The sequence below is a fragment of the Lepidochelys kempii genome, chromosome 13, assembly GCF_965140285.1.
Source record: "Lepidochelys kempii isolate rLepKem1 chromosome 13, rLepKem1.hap1, whole genome shotgun sequence".
Lineage (NCBI taxonomy): Eukaryota > Metazoa > Chordata > Testudines > Cheloniidae > Lepidochelys > Lepidochelys kempii.
Genome location: NC_136392.1, coordinates 20440780 through 20458252, shown reverse-complemented (window position 1 = coordinate 20458252; position 17473 = coordinate 20440780). Strand labels below are relative to the sequence as shown.

The window sequence follows — 17473 nt, the reverse complement described above, 5'->3', positions numbered from 1 at the left end:
TCCCCATTCACACTGTCCCCAGCACAGGGAGCAGCTCTGGGCTGAGATGGATCCAGCCCAGGGTCCCTGGGCGCAGCCTGGGAAAGAGGGCATGTAACAGCATCAGTGGCAGGAGATGGGGGAAGGAAAATACTCCTTTCTATTAAGTAAAGTCTATGGTGCCACAAGATAAAAATTGGATCCACTTGGGAAATGGGCAGAGGAGATCCCATTTGCGAAGTTGCACTGGGAAATCCACAGGATGCTGCATCTACTGTGACCAGAGAAGGAGGGGAGGATTGGGTTTGCAGTCCAATGGCCATTCAGTCTTTAGATACAACATGATCAGAAGGGGCTAGAAGGGAGGTGCCAATAACTTGGAGAATTTAGTCTGCAGAGCAAGTTACCTCAGGATTAAGTGCCATTCCCAGGGCAGGAAGTTTGAGCCCTCTTCCCCCTTCTTGGGGTAACTGGTCTTTGGGAATGCTCCACTCCCACTTGGGTTTCACTGATTTGGCAGGTGGAAATCTCCCACTCTGTATCCCAGCCTAGGACAGACATGGCAGCTTCTGGGCTGGGGTGTGTTCCTGTACATTGGGGCTGTACCAGGGGCTGGGTTTTTACAGGATTTCCTCTTGGGCCTCTGAACACTTTCCCTTTTTTCAGTAACTTCCTGCGCTCTAGATGGGCCAAGAGTGTCCCCAGAAGCAGCTCAGAGGCAGATTAAGGTTTCCTGGGGCCCTGGGCCAGAGCAAGTGGGGACCCCTCCCCACCCCTTCCATCTGTGGCCCCGCCCACAGCCCCATCCCTTTTTACCCCTTCCCTGGGCCCTGCCCATTTCACCCAGGGTCCCCCCCACTCCACATCCCCCACTGGAGCCCCACAAACCCTTTTGCTCCTTTCTGCCCCCCCACCCTGTGGCCCCAAGACTGGAGAAGCTCTGTCCCCATGCCACAGCCCCGGGGCGCAGCAGGGAGTGAGAGCTTCCTCCAGTCCCAGAGCCACAGCAAGGGTTGGGGTGCTAGGGCTTCTCCCACCTCGCCTGTCCAGCGCTGCTGCTGGGGAGAGGGGTCAGGGTGCGGAGACTTCCCCCGCCCAACCTGCCTGGTGGCCAGGGCTCTGGGCTTCCGCTGCCCAGTGGTGGATTTTTTCCGAGGCCCCACAGCAGGTCCAACCCCCCCTGGCCTGTGATGATTGGCTTATACACTGCAGTCTGCCCCAGTGTGCGGGGGCTCAATGCTGACTGGCAGTAGCCAAGGCGAGGTGGGGATAATGGGTGGGGGTTCCCCTGGGAGGCCCAGAGACTGTTGGGGCACTGCCAGGGGGCAGCACCCTAGGGAAAGGGGCACCAGGGTCCGGAAGGGACACGGGGGCCAGCGGCAGCGAGACACCAGCTTGCAGAGGGTGCTCCGGAGGCTGGAAGAGCTAATTCCCTGAGATACCAGCAGGAGGCGCCACAGGGGTGAGTCTCGCACCATGACACACACCCATCCCTCATCAGGGGAAAAGCTCTGTACCTCAGACCCTGCCTGGGTAGTACAGAGGGAGTGGGGAGGCCTCACCTTTTAATGCTGCTGAGCAGTATGATTCACAATCCCTTTCTTGTGACTCTCCCTGCCTGGGAATAGGATTCGGAGAAATTAATGGGTGGGGTTGGGAATCTCTTCATTCTCTCACCCTCCCTGTAGTGGGGCTTGGCTGGCATCCCACACATTGTAGCAATAAAAGCAGGGGTGGCCCGGAGCCACCTGCGGCTCTTCAGACGTTAATATGCGGCTCCTTGTCTAGGCACCGACTCCGGGGCTGGAGCTACAGGAGCCAGCTTTCCAATGTGCTGGGGCGTGCTCACTGCTCAACCCCCGGCTCTGCCACAGGCCCTACCCCCATTCCACCTCTTCTCGCACCCTCCCCTGAGCCTGCCATGCCCTCACTCCTCCCCCCACCCAGAGCCTCCTGCATGCCACAAAACAGCTGATCAGGAGGTGCAGGGAGGGAGGGGGAGGTACTGATCGGCGGGGCTGCTGGTGGGTGGGAGGCGCTGGGAGCAGGTTGGGGGAGCTGACGGGGGGGCTGCTGACATATTACTGTGGCTCTTTGGCAATGTACATTGGTAAATTCTGGCTCCTTCTCAGGCTCAGGTTGGCCACCCCCTAAAATAAAGACACTTGTTCATGCAGCAGCTATGTCCTTTGATATTCAGGTGACTAGAAAGCCGGCAATTGCTTCACATCCCTGCTTCTCTCTTGCCTTTTGCTGCTGACAGTGGATGCTGATGTATCTTACTGTTGTATTGGCCCTCAGTAAAGCCTGAGCAATGGTTACATGTCAGTGGAGAGGAGGCTCTGGGGGTCTTTGAATCCTTCCATTTGAGAAGCCGCATTGAAGTGTGTGAAGAATCCTCCCCAGGTGAGAGCTGGTTGTTGGTGCTGGACTGGTAGCCAGAGGGCAGCAGAGCTTTGGCCTGCAGCACTGATTCTTTCTAAGGAAGCAAAAGAAACAGATTCTCTACACTGCTATTAGATGAGGCCTGGGATGGTTGCCCCAATGTCTAGGTGAGTGATTGTTTGGCCCCAGTAATAAATCTACCTGGTCACAATAGCCCATTTCAATCCAGTGCTGTGATGCACACAGTTTGCCTGACGGAGATGGTATCCTGGGGTGGGCGGAGCCCGTGGAGGGGACATCCCATCCAACTGAAAGGCAAACTGATAAAAGGAAATACTTTTGCATACAATATAGAAGCAAGGTACCACTAAGAGGCTAGCTAAGAGCTTAGCAGGACTCAAAAAATGACTGGACGACATTTATCTAGGTGCTCCGAGCATCCACAGATACATTAGGGTAAAATCTACAGAAGAGATAAAGACAGGTTTCAGAGTAGCAGCCGTGTTAGTCTGTATCCACAAAAAGAAAAGGAGTACTTGTGGCACCTTAGAGACTAACAAATTTATCTGAGCATAAGCTTTCGTGAACTACAGCTCACTTCATCGGATGCATGCTCTCTCTCATGCTCCAGGACAAATAACAAAGCTGTAACTGCCTAAGGTTAGGAAGAAACGTCCCATATGGGCAGGTTATTCCTGAGGGCTATTCTGCCCTGGCAACGCTTTAACGTGGCTTGTGTGGTCACAGCAGAGCGCTGGGAGAAACCACCTCCAGGAGGGGTGCAGCTCCCAGTGCTGGGGCATAGTCTACACTGGGGCTTTATAGCGCTGAAACGTGCTGTTCTCAGCGGGGTGTTTTTTTCACACCCCTGAGCGAGAAAGTTGTAGCACTGTAAATTGCCAGTGTAGACAAGCCCTTAATTACCTACGCTTGTTGAAAACGAGAAGACAGTTCAGAAAAGAACCACAAGATTTATTCAAAGGGATGGAAAAAATGCCCTTTAGTGAGAGACTGAAGGAGCTCAATCAAGAGGTAATTTGATAACAGTCTATTCAAACCTTCACAGGGAGAAAATCCTGGGTACTAAGGGTTCTTTAATCCAGCGGAGAAAGGCAGCCCAAGAGTCAGTGGCCTGAAGCTGAACGCAGCCAAATCAAATTAGAAATTAGGCTGTTTTTTGTTTTAAATCCGTGACGGTGATTAATCATGGGAACAAAATATGAAGGGAAGTGGTGGATTCTCCATCTCTTGAGGTATTCAGATCAAGACTGGAGGCCTTTCTAGAAGAGATGCTTTAGCCAACCACAAGTGACTGGGCTGAGTACAGGAGTAACTGGGTGAAATTCTCTAGCCTGGCTTATACAGGAGGACAAACTAGATGTTGTAATGGTCCCTTCTGACCTTGGAATCTACAGGCTCTCACACACCTCCTTCTGGAGTAACTGAACTGGATGTTCCCCAGGTCTGATCCAGCAGGGCAATTCCTATGATGGTTGAGAATAGCTGGGTATGATTTGCATACAGCTGATATACTGTTCATAGATCACAGAATTCTCTTCTCTCTCAGGAGTAGCTATTAAACTGGCATTTCCATGCTGCTGGTTAATTTGATAGCATTGCAATTATGCTTTGTTAACAAGATTAAATGACTAGGAGGTTTGATTAAGCCAGAATTCCAGGCCTGGGATGCATCTTTGCTGATAACGCTTTGTGTCACGAGACAATCCAAAATTAATGTTAACATGCTAAGCCAAGCATTTTATATGCGTCACAGGAGATAAGCTTATGTCAGCGCTGCAGCTAGACTTCCCTCTGGTAAACAGGCACCCCAGGCTGAAAATTGCTGCCCGAGGTCTTGGAATATAGAGACTCAAGGGAGCAGGTCTTCAACTGGTGTAAATCAGTTCAAATTGGCTTTAAGGGAGCTATGCTGATTCAGTCTGGAGTTTTGTTGATTTACACCTGTTGAAGAACTGGCCTAAGGTCCTCAGATGAGACATCAGGTCTCTGAATGTTTCCAGGCACAGGGACACATGATCTTGGGCCATGCTGGGGTTTTCAGCCATGGAACAGCTTCCTTTTAAACAAAGCTCTATCTCAGGATATGGGGACTGATCTGAACTGCTGGGCAGCTTTCAGCATGGATGGCCCTACCGCCTCAGTCGTCCACTCACCTTCTAGCTGGTGGGTGTGACCAGTTTAAATGTAGTCACTTCTGGAAGTGGGAAGACACAAAGTGATTCGCAGGGCAGCATCAATGGCCAGCCCTGTGATATTAGTACCGAAAGCACCACCCCCTCCAGAACAGGAGGGAGGCCCATTCCTGAGATAGTGTGCGGGGGGGAGTTTGCACTGCCACTGCCTATGCAACAAAGGCCTTTGGTTTCCTGGGTTCTCAATCCAGGCCCTTTCACCCCCAGGGCATTTCCTTGAGAAGAACCCAAAAAGTTCTACAACTGCCCGGTCAAACCAAGCTCTCCAGAGCAGGAAGCTACAACTGATTTCCAACCAACTGGCTCTGCTGCTCAGGCCCATTGTGATTTTGTGTGTGAACTGTTATCATCTAATGATCCTAACCTGCCCAGGTTAGCAATGCCTCCATCTCTTCAGGGAGCTTGGCATGTTTAAAACTCTGCATGGAACTCTAACATGTCGAAGAGGGAATAATCCAGCATTGGCAGTTACTGGATTTATGAGTCTTTTTCATCTCTATTTTCTATGATCCTCTGAGGCATGATTTGGAAATGGCCCTGGTATTTGGCCTGGGAGCCATTTCTGATTCCTGATATTTTCCCTACATTTCCTGTCCCCTCTCTCTGATCTGCCATTTCTGGTTTCTTATCATTTTAATGAGAGTTCTGGAAATGGAATTGCTTGAGGTAATTCTGAGACCATTTACAATCATAGCTATCTTAACAAATCCCACTGCTTCACCTCCCTGGAAGCAGCTTCCTTCCTCTGTCCTCTACCTTTTCACCAGCATCCTGTTATCTCACTGGGTCTGATAGTACCATTAGCCAATGGGGAGCCAGCACAGGGCTGGGCAGTTCCTTAACAGCTGTTTATGCTCATTTGCACCACCACCTGCAGCTAAAGCTCTCTCTGGCCTTTGCATCTGGTGGGCCAGAGCTGGAGAATCCACTGAAATGAACACACGGAAGATAATCATACTAGTAAGTGACATTTCAATAGCACTGTTCAACCCAAAGGCCCCCGGATCACCAAGGCTCAGAGTAAGGAGAGAATTCCGCCAGCCCCCACTTCCAAACACACGTCAGGAATACAGCAGAAAATAAGTCTGGTGGCATCATTAAGACTCAAAGGGCCTGTCTACACAGCAAAAAAAGAGCCGGGGTCAGCGAGTCTCAGGGCCCAGGTCAACTGATTTGGGCTTAATGGGGCTAAAAATAGCACCATAGACTTTTGGGCTCAGGCTGAAGCCTGGGCTCTGAGACCCAGCGAGGCAGGGAGGATCTTGGCATCCAGGCTCCAGTCTGAGCCCTGGCCCCTACACTGCTATTTTTAGACCCACAGTGCAAGCCTGAGTCATTGAGTCCAGGCTCAGATTCTGTCACAGGATTGTTGGGTTTTTGCTGTGTAGACGTACCGTGACAAGCCTTCTTCAAACACACATGGTGCAGCTCCAGGGCCACAGAAATCCAGATCATAAGGATATTATTTATAAAGCCCCTGCCTGGGAGCTACACAAACAATTCAAAACATCCAGACCAAAGAGATGCAAACATCCGTTAACCCTTCACGACATATAATAACTCGCCACATAGCCAGATATAAACAGTGGTGTGGGAGAAGGATGGACAGTCTGGGACTTGAATATGTCTCAAATGCCTCATCATCTTTCCATTCATTGTGGCTCGGTGAAGATAAAAGTTTGTCTGCACGTCAGCCCCCCATCACTGTAGGTTGGCTCCTCTTTGTTCTGATGACAATGTGGAATCTTGAGATACATGAATCTATGGACACCATAGGATCCTGTCACAGTGAACATTATTTATAGGTATTCCACAGGCACCATCTCCTCCTCCTCCTCCAAACACAGAGCCCCGCAGCAGGCCACATTGGCAAGAGGCCAGGAGCTTGAGGGACACAATGGATTGGAACAGAATGGAGCCGACATCACCCCATCTATATTCTTACGGAAGAGCAGAGACTATAATCCAGATTCTAATGCATTTAGGTGCCTGACTCTCACTGGGAGAGAGGCACCTAAAGATCTCTGTGGCTACTGGTCCCAGGCAATGGCTACCTGGATTGCTCAGATCAAATGGGAGGCTTGTATGCTGCCATCTGCAGTTTCAGCACAGATTGTAAGAGATAAGAATGGCCACTGTGCTGGCCTCTAAAGGTGAGCCAGGGGAGTCTCACTAGACCCAAGGAGTTTGAAGACAATCACTAACGTGACATGGCCCTCCAGCTAAGCCTCAAATCCTACCGTTCCCAATGTCACCATTGCCTGGTGGGCCAGGATGAGCCTGGGGGAGAAAAAGGACACCAAAGAGAATGTAGGAGTAGTGGTATGTCAGCATTTAGCTTTTCATCATGATTGTCATCATTTACACCCAAAGCCCTTAGTCTGATTCCCCCCATAAATTCTCTTACCTCTCAGGCAAGTCCACCGTTTCATAGGGAAGCAGACCCCAATCTATGCCCAACCATCTCCACACTCAGTACCTTTTTAACAAGGTAATCACCTCTCTCCTGCCTCTTTCTGGAGCTGATTTTTCCCCATGGCACATCATCAGCATTCCAGTTTTCTTGGGTGTTGTGTTGTCTTGGTTCCTTAGCTGTCTCTCTTTCTGCAATGAAGTGGACCGGGTTTATATATTCCCCAAGTCTCTCCCACTCCCAGAAGCCTCTGAGAGGATTGGTTAATTGTAGTTAACTGCTTGGGGTTTTTTACTCTCCTACCATGTGACAGTTCACTGTCTCACAGAAGGATAATAGAAGGCATGGTGGTAAGATATATAAGCTATTGAAACAGCGAGCTAGACCAGCAGTAAATCTGGGAGCTGTCCCATCTCCCCTAGTGTTTCACTATTACAAGGCCAGGTACTTGGAGGCAGATGGAGAGGTGAAACATGTAGCTTAAGGTTGCAACCCAGACCCACATGTGTGTATTTAGAGTGCAATCTGCAGTAAAAGGTATGTGTTCAGATCAAAGCCTAATCTGTGGCAGCATCAGCCAGGCCTTTGGGAGAGGCTGCCAGGTTCCTTTGTTGCTGAGTGTACTATCTCCAGAGTGAGCTGGGTTTGTGATGTAAAATGGCAGCTTGCTTCAAGAAATGAAAATGAAGGAATATATTTTTACAAGGATCAAACATCCCAAAGACAGGATCAGGGTTAATTTGAACTGAAGGAGACATTGGAGTTGGAATAATGGGCCACAAAAACTTTGTTTCTTAATCGTCTTGACAGCCGTGCTTGCCGTGTATGGATAAATCAGGGAGATGCAGAGAGAACCAACCAAACTCCAGCTAATTAAACAGACAGCGGCTGAGTAGAACAGCTTGCAACAAGGTATCACCTTCAGCGGGTTCCTTGGCATTTCTAGCCAACAGGAAAACAGCAGCTCAGGTAGCTTCAGATACCATGGTGATGGGCATGGGATAGATAGATCTGTTTAACCCACATGCATATATTTTCAGAACTCATTAACCCTTCATTTGCTGGATATAAAACACTGAGAAAAGCACACAGCTAACAGTAGTCATACCAGAATGAGTTCCCCTTTCCCTGACTCCTGTGTGCGACTGCACAAGTGCATAGAGACTAAGGGCCAGGTTCACCCATCCACTCCATCAGCTTTGTGCCACTCCAGATGTGCAGGCTGAGTCAGCCCTGTGGGTGTGTGAGACCTGGAATGGCCTTGTCAGGTGCATGGTGAGAAAGCACGGGTTCAAACAAAGCTTCCTGTTTTGAGCTGGCTGAACAAACCTTCGGAGCTGGGGAAACAGGAAAAGGCGAACATTGTGGTGAAAAAGTAAACCACTTTTCGTTCTCACTTTGAACTGTTGGTAAAAGTGAGGAACAGCTTTTGTTCTTCCCCCACTCCAAGACTGGCAAAGTAACACCTGTTAGCTGGCTTCATGCCCACGAAGGCCCGTGCATGCCGCAGGGGAACAGCTGGTCGCTGCCTGGAGTGTGTACTGTAAAGACCTTACTAAATGCAGTGTATTTTATGTGTGGCTTGTTCCTCACAATGCACCATAGCTGTTTCCTCTAGCTCAGCCTTTTCCAAGTCAGCATGAGTGGCTCCTCGTTGTTATGCATTCCTGGGGTCTTTTAAAGGTAACTGTGCAATCTGCTAGTGTGGAGATGAAGCACTGTCGCTTAATCGGAGACCAATGCACATGCTGAGAAAGGAAATTGAAAAAGCTTCAAATCCAGCTCTCAAGACGCATTACTCAGCCGCTGCCGCTAGTCATCCTCCTTCATATTTCATTATTTTAATGACCACATAAACCCCTTTGGAATAGCAGCTTTGATAATGCACACATAATTGCCTTGGTGGAGCAGAGATCCTGAATTGTTTCAGCAGATGGGGAGACACAAAAGCAGAAGGGCTGGATCCTCTGTTAGGTTCTCAGGAAATTTAACACCAAACTCTTGGGGAGTAGCTGCTCTTGCAGAGACGGCAGGACATTCTCCAAGTTGAGAGGCAGGGTTCTGGCTTGCAGGGAGCTGAGGGCTGTCATCAGCACCGGGCAGTGGTTGCTGTTGTGTTAAAGTTCTGTAATGTTTAATTAAAAATGATCTGAGGGTTAAATACAAGCTTTCTGTGTGCTCAAAAGAACAACACGCCGGAGTGTCAGAAACTCTCCTGTAAAATGGGGGTGCTGATAATCACCCTCTACTGGGCATGCTCTCAAGATGAAGCTGTTCACGTCTGTAATGTATTTTCCTGGGGCTAAGTGCTCTTTCAGTGCTGAGCATTATTACCAACCTCATGTGTCACAGGTGGACAGAGAAGCCTGCACTCAGGGCTTTGCTGGGAAGGAGGACCCATCCTTATCCATTCTGTATTCGTTTCTCATTTCCTGGCATCCCAACTTTCCCTGTGATCTGCAGTGGGTTGGTTTAGTCTTTTTTTAATTATTATTATTTTGCAAACGTTTTTCAGATTCCTTTTTCACAGACCTGAGGCCATGCAGGAATCTGGCACCTTTGGGACCTTCTGGGCAGCACTAGATCCAAGCTGTCTCCCAGTTCTCCATCCTTCGGCTGCCTCCTGTTAATCTCTGATGCCATTAGCAGGTAAGAAGGCAAAGAAAATGAAAGGGCTTCAGCCACAGGTTGACCCTGTGACCCCATCCTACTTCCCCAGCTTGACCGATCTACAACAAGAGGGAAAAGGGCCAGTTTCCTGCAGCTGATCTGCTCTGCTCTGCTCTCTTTCTGTCTCACATCTCTTCCTTTCCTTTAGCAACATGCAAAAAGGGGAACAAGTCACTTTATTATCAAACCACAAGAAATGCATCAAAGGGTCAGCAAAGATTTGGCTTCATGCCACAAAAGTAAGGGGATGCCGGGAGAGGCTGCACCCTACAGCCTAGCACTCTGATAGGGCTGGTTGAAAACTTTCTGTCAAAACTGTTTTTCAACAGGAAACTGGGTTTTCAACTCAGTGACATTTGTCATGAGAAGTGTCTGCTTTCCATGCGACTGCCACGATGCACCGCAAGGGTAGGCCATGGTGCATCATGGAAGATGTAGTCCGATCTATAGAGGCGAATGGGAGCAGGAGGCACCTGAACTACAACTCCCAGGAGGCACTGCAGCAGCATTTCAGAATGGAAATATTCTCAATTTTGATATTTTGATGAAGCTCAAAACTGTCCATGGAGAAAATCCCTATCGTCTAACCAGCTCTACTCATTGCTATCTAGACACTGTTGGAGGCTGACATATCCTTACTCAACACTCAACACCCAGGGGCGGCTCTACCGACTTTGCCGCCCCAAGCAGCCGCTGCCGAATTGCCGCCGCGCCCGGAAGAGCGGTGGAGCTGCCGCCCAAAAGCCGCAGCAGCGGGAAGAGCGGCAGAGCTGCCGCCGAATTGCCGTCGCGGGACACGGCCGGCCGCCCCATTCTGAATGCCGCCCCAAGCACCTGCTTGCAAGGCTGGTGCCTGGAGCCGGCCCTGTCAACACCAGACGCGTCTGGGGCAGTTATGGACTGAGCCTCTGCGAGCTTAATTCTGAGTTTCCCTGGCCTTGGGAGTTGATCTCTGACCCAGGGCAGTAGTGACATGACATGTAGCCTGTTGCTTTCAGTGGATTTACATCAGTGAAGGTATTTTGCATGGAGAATTGGGCATGCTGTCTCCTAACGCTGGCTTCAGGGTTGTCATCACAGCTGCTAAGAGTTGTGGGGGTTTTTTTCTTCCATTGCTCGAATCTCAGCTTATGAGGCCCCCCCGAGCTATGAGGGAGCTGGTGCTCCATTCCAACAGCTCACACCATCAACACTAGGATGCTGCTGTAGTCTACAGAATTTCCTAAGCCCTCTCAGGACCTGCCAGCACACACTGGAGAGAGCGTTCCTAGGACTTCAGCCCAATGTGCATATGACTTGCAGCCCACCTGCCAATGGTTTGTCTGACATGTGGTTATATGTAATGATCAATATTTCTGACACTATCAATTATCAATTTGCTGGCAATGGAGGCAGTATTGGAATGTTTGCTATGGTCTACACAGGAATAAAATAACGTGCAAAAATCACTTAGCTCATTTTCTATACATGTGTACATTCAGCAAGACAGATGCAAAAGCAGCAGCTATTGTCTGCAGACAATAAGCTTTAAGGTTTACTTCTAATGTATAGAACAAAGCCTGATAGATACCCATCTATGCGGAGGAGCAGAAATAACGATAGTAATAATAACAGAGATCAATATAGTACCTTTCTCCCTGGAGAGTCCCAGTGCATTTTACAGGCTGTCTATATACAAAGTGGCAATTCTTCAACCAAAAAACTTCAAAAACAGACTCCAACGAGAGACTGCTGAATTGGAATTAATTTGCAAACTGGATACAATTAATTTAGGCTTGAATAAAGACTGGGAATGGATGTGTTATTACACAAAGTAAAACTATTTCCCCATGTTTATTTCTCCCTCCTACTGTTCCTCACACGTTCTTGTCAACTGCTGGAAATGGCCCACCTTGATTATCACTACAAAAGGTTCCCTGTCCGTCGTCCGTCCCCCCCCCCCCCCGCTCTCCTGCTGGTAATAGCTCACCTTTCCTGTTCACTCTTGTTACAGTCTGTATGGTAACACCCATAGTTTCATGTTCTCTGTGTATATAAAATCTCCCCACTATATTTTCCACTGTATGCATCCGATTAAGTGAGCTGTAGCTCACGAAAGCTTATGCTCTAATAAATTTGTTAGTCTCTAAAGTGCCACAAGTACTCCTTTTCTTTTAACTGCGATCTCTGTTCCTTTATTGGGTTCCTGCAGGTAGTTGGTTGGAAGATGCTCTGTTCTATGTTGTACTTGTGGCCCAAGAATTCTGAATGCAGCGGATCCTGCACAGAGACAGTACAATGCACAATGGCTTGCTGGGGGTCAATTCATGTCTTCTTTGCTCTAGTAAACTGCTGCTATTCATCTCCCACGCAAAGCTCGGCCAAGTCTCAGATGCACAGCATGACGCGTCACCTCAGTCTAGCACAGAACAGGTTCCAAGTCTCGAGCTAACAGCATACAGTGGCATTGCAGAGAGCCAAGAAACGTCTGAGTTATGTATTTCTAAGCTGAGATTCTTGGCTCTTTACCCCAATTAAATCTACAGGTTTCAGAGGAACAGCCGTGTTAGTCTGTATTCGCAAAAAGAAAAGGAGTACTTGTGGCACCTTAGAGACTAACCAATTTATTTGAGCATGAGCTTTCGTGAGCTACAGCTCACTTCATCAGATGTTTACCGTGGAAACTGCAGCAGACTTTATATACACACAGAAATCATGAAACAATACCTCCTCCCACCCCACTGTCCTGCTGGTAATAGCTTATCTAAAGTGATCAACAGGTGGGCCATTTCCAGCACAAATCCAGGTTTTCTCACCCTCCACCCCCCCACACAAATTCACTCTCCTGCTGGTGCTAGCCCATCCAAAGTGACAACTCTTTACATAATCAAGTCGGGCTATTTCCTGCATAGATCAAGGTTTTCTCACATCCCCCCCACCCCCATACACACACAAACTCACTCTCCTGCTGGTAATAGCTCATCTAAACTGACCATTCTCCAGGTTTAAATCCAAGTTAAACCAGAACATCTGGGGGGGGGGGTAGGAAAAAACAAGAGGAAACAGGCTACCTTGCATAATGACTTAGCCACTCCCAGTCTCTATTTAAGCCTAAATTAATAGTATCCAATTTGCAAATGAATTCCAATTCAGCAGTTTCTCGCTGGAGTCTGGATTTGAAGTTTTTTTGTTTTAAGATAGCGACCTTCATGTCTGTGATTGCGTGACCAGAGAGATTGAAGTGTTCTCCGACTGGTTTATGAATGTTATAATTCTTGACATCTGATTTGTGTCCATTTATTCTTTTACGTAGAGACTGTCCAGTTTGACCAATGTACATGGCAGAGGGGCATTGCTGGCACATGATGGCATAGATCACATTGGTGGATGTGCAGGTGAACGAGCCTCTGATAGTGTGGCTGATGTTATTAGGCCCTGTGATGGTGTCCCCTGAATAGATATTCCTCTTGTTTTTTCCTACCCCCCCCCCCCCCAGATGTTCTGGTTTAACTTGGATTTAAACCTGGAGAATGGTCAGTTTAGATGAGCTATTACCAGCAGGAGAGTGAGTTTGTGTGTGTATGGGGGTGGGGGGGATGTGAGAAAACCTTGATCTATGCAGGAAATAGCCCGACTTGATTATGTAAAGAGTTGTCACTTTGGATGGGCTAGCACCAGCAGGAGAGTGAATTTGTGTGGGGGGGTGGAGGGTGAGAAAACCTGGATTTGTGCTGGAAATGGCCCACCTGTTGATCACTTTAGATAAGCTATTACCAGCAGGACAGTGGGGTGGGAGGAGGTATTGTTTCATGATTTCTGTGTGTATATAAAGTCTGCTGCAGTTTCCACGGTAAACATCTGATGAAGTGAGCTGTAGCTCACGAAAGCTCATGCTCAAATAAATTGGTTAGTCTCTAAGGTGCCACAAGTACTCCTTTTCTAATTAAATCTACGAAGATCTCCCCGGGATCTGTGTCATCCAGCTTTCCACAGAAGCTGGAACCACAGCACCCATCTGCTGCAGAAGATTTTGGGTTCTATAAAGCGATGAAGAACAATATGGTTGTGCCTTGCAAAGGGCACTGACGGCATCCAGCTAGCCAGGGACCGTTCATCCCACGCCCATTGTGCTCTTCCAAATCGAAAGCCCAGTGCTGCTGCCAGGGCAGAGTGGGAGTCTTGTGCTCTCTCCCTGCTCGGCTGCTTTTGTGGAGGTTATCACGTCACAGCCCATCTCACACCTTGCTCCCTCATCCTCTAGACAGGTTGGTGAAATAATCCATCATGTCCAAGTCTCATGTGCAAGGAATCTTTTCCCCACTGGATTCATGTGGACGTGGTGCTGACCGAAAGCTCGGGATCTGGAGATCTCAGTGGCTGTGATCAGCCACGTCAACCAACTGGTGACCTGCTGCTACAATTGAGCAGCCACATGGATTTCTTACTGGGGAGGCAGCTGGCTTACCTCCTGAGAGTGTGGTGAGGCAACAAAGCCAGGGACCCAGGCTAGGGAGCGGCAACAGCTGAAGAAGGGGGAATTTAAAGCACTGCTGCACTATCCTCAGACCCTCCTCTTCTTCCCCCTGTACAGGAGTGTCCCCCCACCCATTCCCTTACCTCCACAGCCAGCCAAAAGATGCTGAGGAGAAGACATTGTTCCTGCTAGGCTGAAAGAGGCTACATGACTTCACCCCTTGTCCCTATAATTACACCCTTGCCAGCAAGGTCTGGCCAGTGGTGTTTTCTCCCAATTCCTTCATTCAGTTTCCTTCCTTTGCTAGAAGCAGCTGGGATTTTATTATCTGATATTTACTGCAAGCCAAGCATAACAGCTCTTAACTTAGTCCTGAAGAGGTGGAAAGGCACAACAAAGAAAACCATCAGTGCCCTGTAACAACTGGATACAGAAATAGCACTTGAGAGTCGAATAAGCACAACATGATCTATTGCACCCGCCCTAACATGTGACAGGGCCCTCAGCCAGTGGGGCCAGTGGAGCTGGTCCATTTTGTCACTGGCTGTAGGGTTTTTTTGTTTGTATTTTTGGGGTTTTTTGCAAGGAGCATTGATAAGGGAGCTCAGGCCGGGCATTTGTTGAAGGTAACTCTGGCTCAGTAGAGAGGGACGCCGAGCTCTATCTAAACACTTCACAAGCACTTATATTTTTAATATAGTAAAGTTAAAATGGCAAAGACTTGCACAGACACGTGTGTCCAGGACTGAATACAAATTAGTACATTCAATTAGTCCAGAGGTCTGCACTAGTTTCACAAGTGACCCTGACTCTCAGCCTTACCTTCCTTGTGTTCTTCTCTCCTCCTCCTTTTGTATCCTGCACTCAGACTGTCAGTGACTTGGGCAGGCAGAACGCATGTGCTTCGTAAAGTACCAGGCACATCTAGGGGGCTCTGCAAGTAACAAAAAATGACAATGATGATATCTACACAAGCACAGCAGGAGTCACACCACACGACAAGGGAGAAGACTCTTGGGGCCTAATCCTGGCTCTGCCACTAAATGCTGTGTCTTCTTGAGCAAGTCAAGCATAGCTCTGTGCCTCAGCCCCACCCTATAAAAGGGGGAGAGGAGGCCATCACATGGGTGTGTGACGTTTGATGTGGCAACCCGCTATATGCACAAGCACTGCGACCACACCCCTGCATGCAAACAACCACACACAAAACAAACCAATATGCACACGTACCAGCCACCTGTACGCACACACACTGAACACATACCTATCTGCACAGGGGCTGTACTGGACCACTCATCTATACACAACGCAAACCACTAAGCTCAGGCACCTTGGACCCTGCACACCCACACAGCTATGCATATATGACAGAAGCTATCTGCACTGGGATACAGGCAAATGCACATCTGACATATACACAGGGGCATCACGTATCTTAAACAAGCTGTCACACTGGGGCAAGTCACTTTTTGGAAACACAGAGGGGTTTTGTAGCAAAGACAGCATGGAAGAGCCCAGAGTCCTCCAGTCATCAGAGATTGTTTTCAATTCAGGATGTGTAGTTTCCTTCCGAATGTGGCCTCACACCTCCCCAAGTGCCAATCCTGTCTTGTCTACCTCTTTGTGCCGACATGTCACTGACAGTTATATAGGTTAATAACATGCCATGTAACTGCAAGAAACAGGAAACTGTGACGCTGTGTCAATGTTTAGCTTTTTCACATTATCCTTATTAAAGAGCTATCAGTGAGTCCCTTGGACAGTACATGCCTACTGTTCTTTATTTCCCTCCTGTACTGTATGCTCCCAGTTCACATGGGATAAGCATCCATTCATTATTTCTGGAGTTCATTGGTTGCAAACAACATGTCCCAAGATGCTATTCCCAAACACTGGATGTCAGAAAAAATTATATTAATTAAGGCTCCGTGAATTATTCATGACACTGGATTTAACCTGAATCGGGGAGAAATGAGCAAAAGTTTACTATACTACAGATGATAACATTATATTCCCAGAGAGACAAAGAGATGTGGCTTATACTTACTGGGAAAGATCAGAGACATGGTGTCAAGCAGAGAAATCCCAGTGTGATCAGAGCCTGGCTGTTGAGATATGAAATGCAAGCAGTCATCCATCACCCAAATATCTTCCTGCAGCGGGAGTTTCTGTGTCTTGCTTTTCTTAATCAGGCCTGGGCAGCTGGCTCTGTGATAATGAACATCTTCCGAGATGCACTACTGCTTTTTGTATTGTTTCTCGTCTCCAAAAGCTCACTGGATCAATGCACTGCAGCTTGGTATTAAAGTAACTAATTATCAGCCTTAGGAACTATGACTAAAAAAATTCTTCACGGAAGTGTTTTTATTGGACACATCTACAGTGTATGGGGAAAACTGGGCATCTGCCCAGCGATGACTACAACACACACAATGCATCAGACTTACTGTAAAACCAGGGATGATTTCGTAGGCAGTAGACACTTCTTCAGTTGTTCCAAAGTCCAGGTCAGAAATATGGAAGGGATCTAACCAGGACGACACACCTGTTGCTTCTCTGTGACAGTGGTTTGGAAACTTATTGACTAAACATTTTTTTGCTAAAAAGTCCCACCGCATCAAAAGCAAAACATTGTGAAAACGTATCAATTACTATGCAAGTTTTGACAGGATAGTTTCTCAGGCCCAGGGTAGACTCTCGGGGAGGGGGAAGTGGAAGAGCTACAGAGAGAGAACAAAAACCTGGCTGTTCTGATCCAAAACCAGACGTTTCGACACTTTCATTTTGCAAAAACTTTTGAAAGTTCTTGTTTTGTTGCAATGTGGAATGAAAAAAGAAAAGTCAAAAAACCTCAAAAGTTGTCATGAAGTGGAATTGTCATTTTTCCAAACAGCTCTGTTCTCCACGCTTGAGTCCCTGTAAAAAGCCAGCCCTTAATCCCCATTGTGAAGCAAAGCCACTTTAGCTCCCTGCCTGACAACTGCCTCAAAATAAGGGCATAGTAGAATAAGGGTAGCACAGAAACAGTGTAGTAGGCTCTATGCTCCACCTCCAACCCAGCATAGGCGGCATGACTGGGGGTAGGGAGCAGGGACAGAGTGCAGCAGCGCTCCAGTGATCCCTCACTGCTGGGACACCCCTGTGGGTGCTGGGGGCAAATGAGGACAGACAGGATGGTTCTGTCACACAGAGCTGGGTCTAATTTCTGCTCCCTGTCTTTTCTTTATGTCAGCTCCAGTACTCTGTACACTACTCCTCTGCTGGTTAAAATTCAAAGCCTCATAAAATACAGCTGACAAATAACCAAGCCATTTGTACAGCGGGGGAAGTTCTATATTTGACGTAGCACGTTCCAGATTT

General features: G+C 48.1%; 1 long non-coding RNA gene across 1 annotated transcript; it reads right to left on the bottom strand.

The window, feature by feature from the left end:
- Positions 1 to 874: 874 nt before the first annotated feature.
- On the bottom strand, positions 875 to 17033 carry LOC140897283 (uncharacterized). Its single transcript, XR_012154698.2, has 3 exons — positions 16161 to 17033; positions 14936 to 15047; positions 875 to 2458 (listed from the first exon to the last, which is right to left on the bottom strand). It is a non-coding gene; the product is annotated as an uncharacterized LOC140897283 (long non-coding RNA).
- Positions 17034 to 17473: the final 440 nt, after the last annotated feature.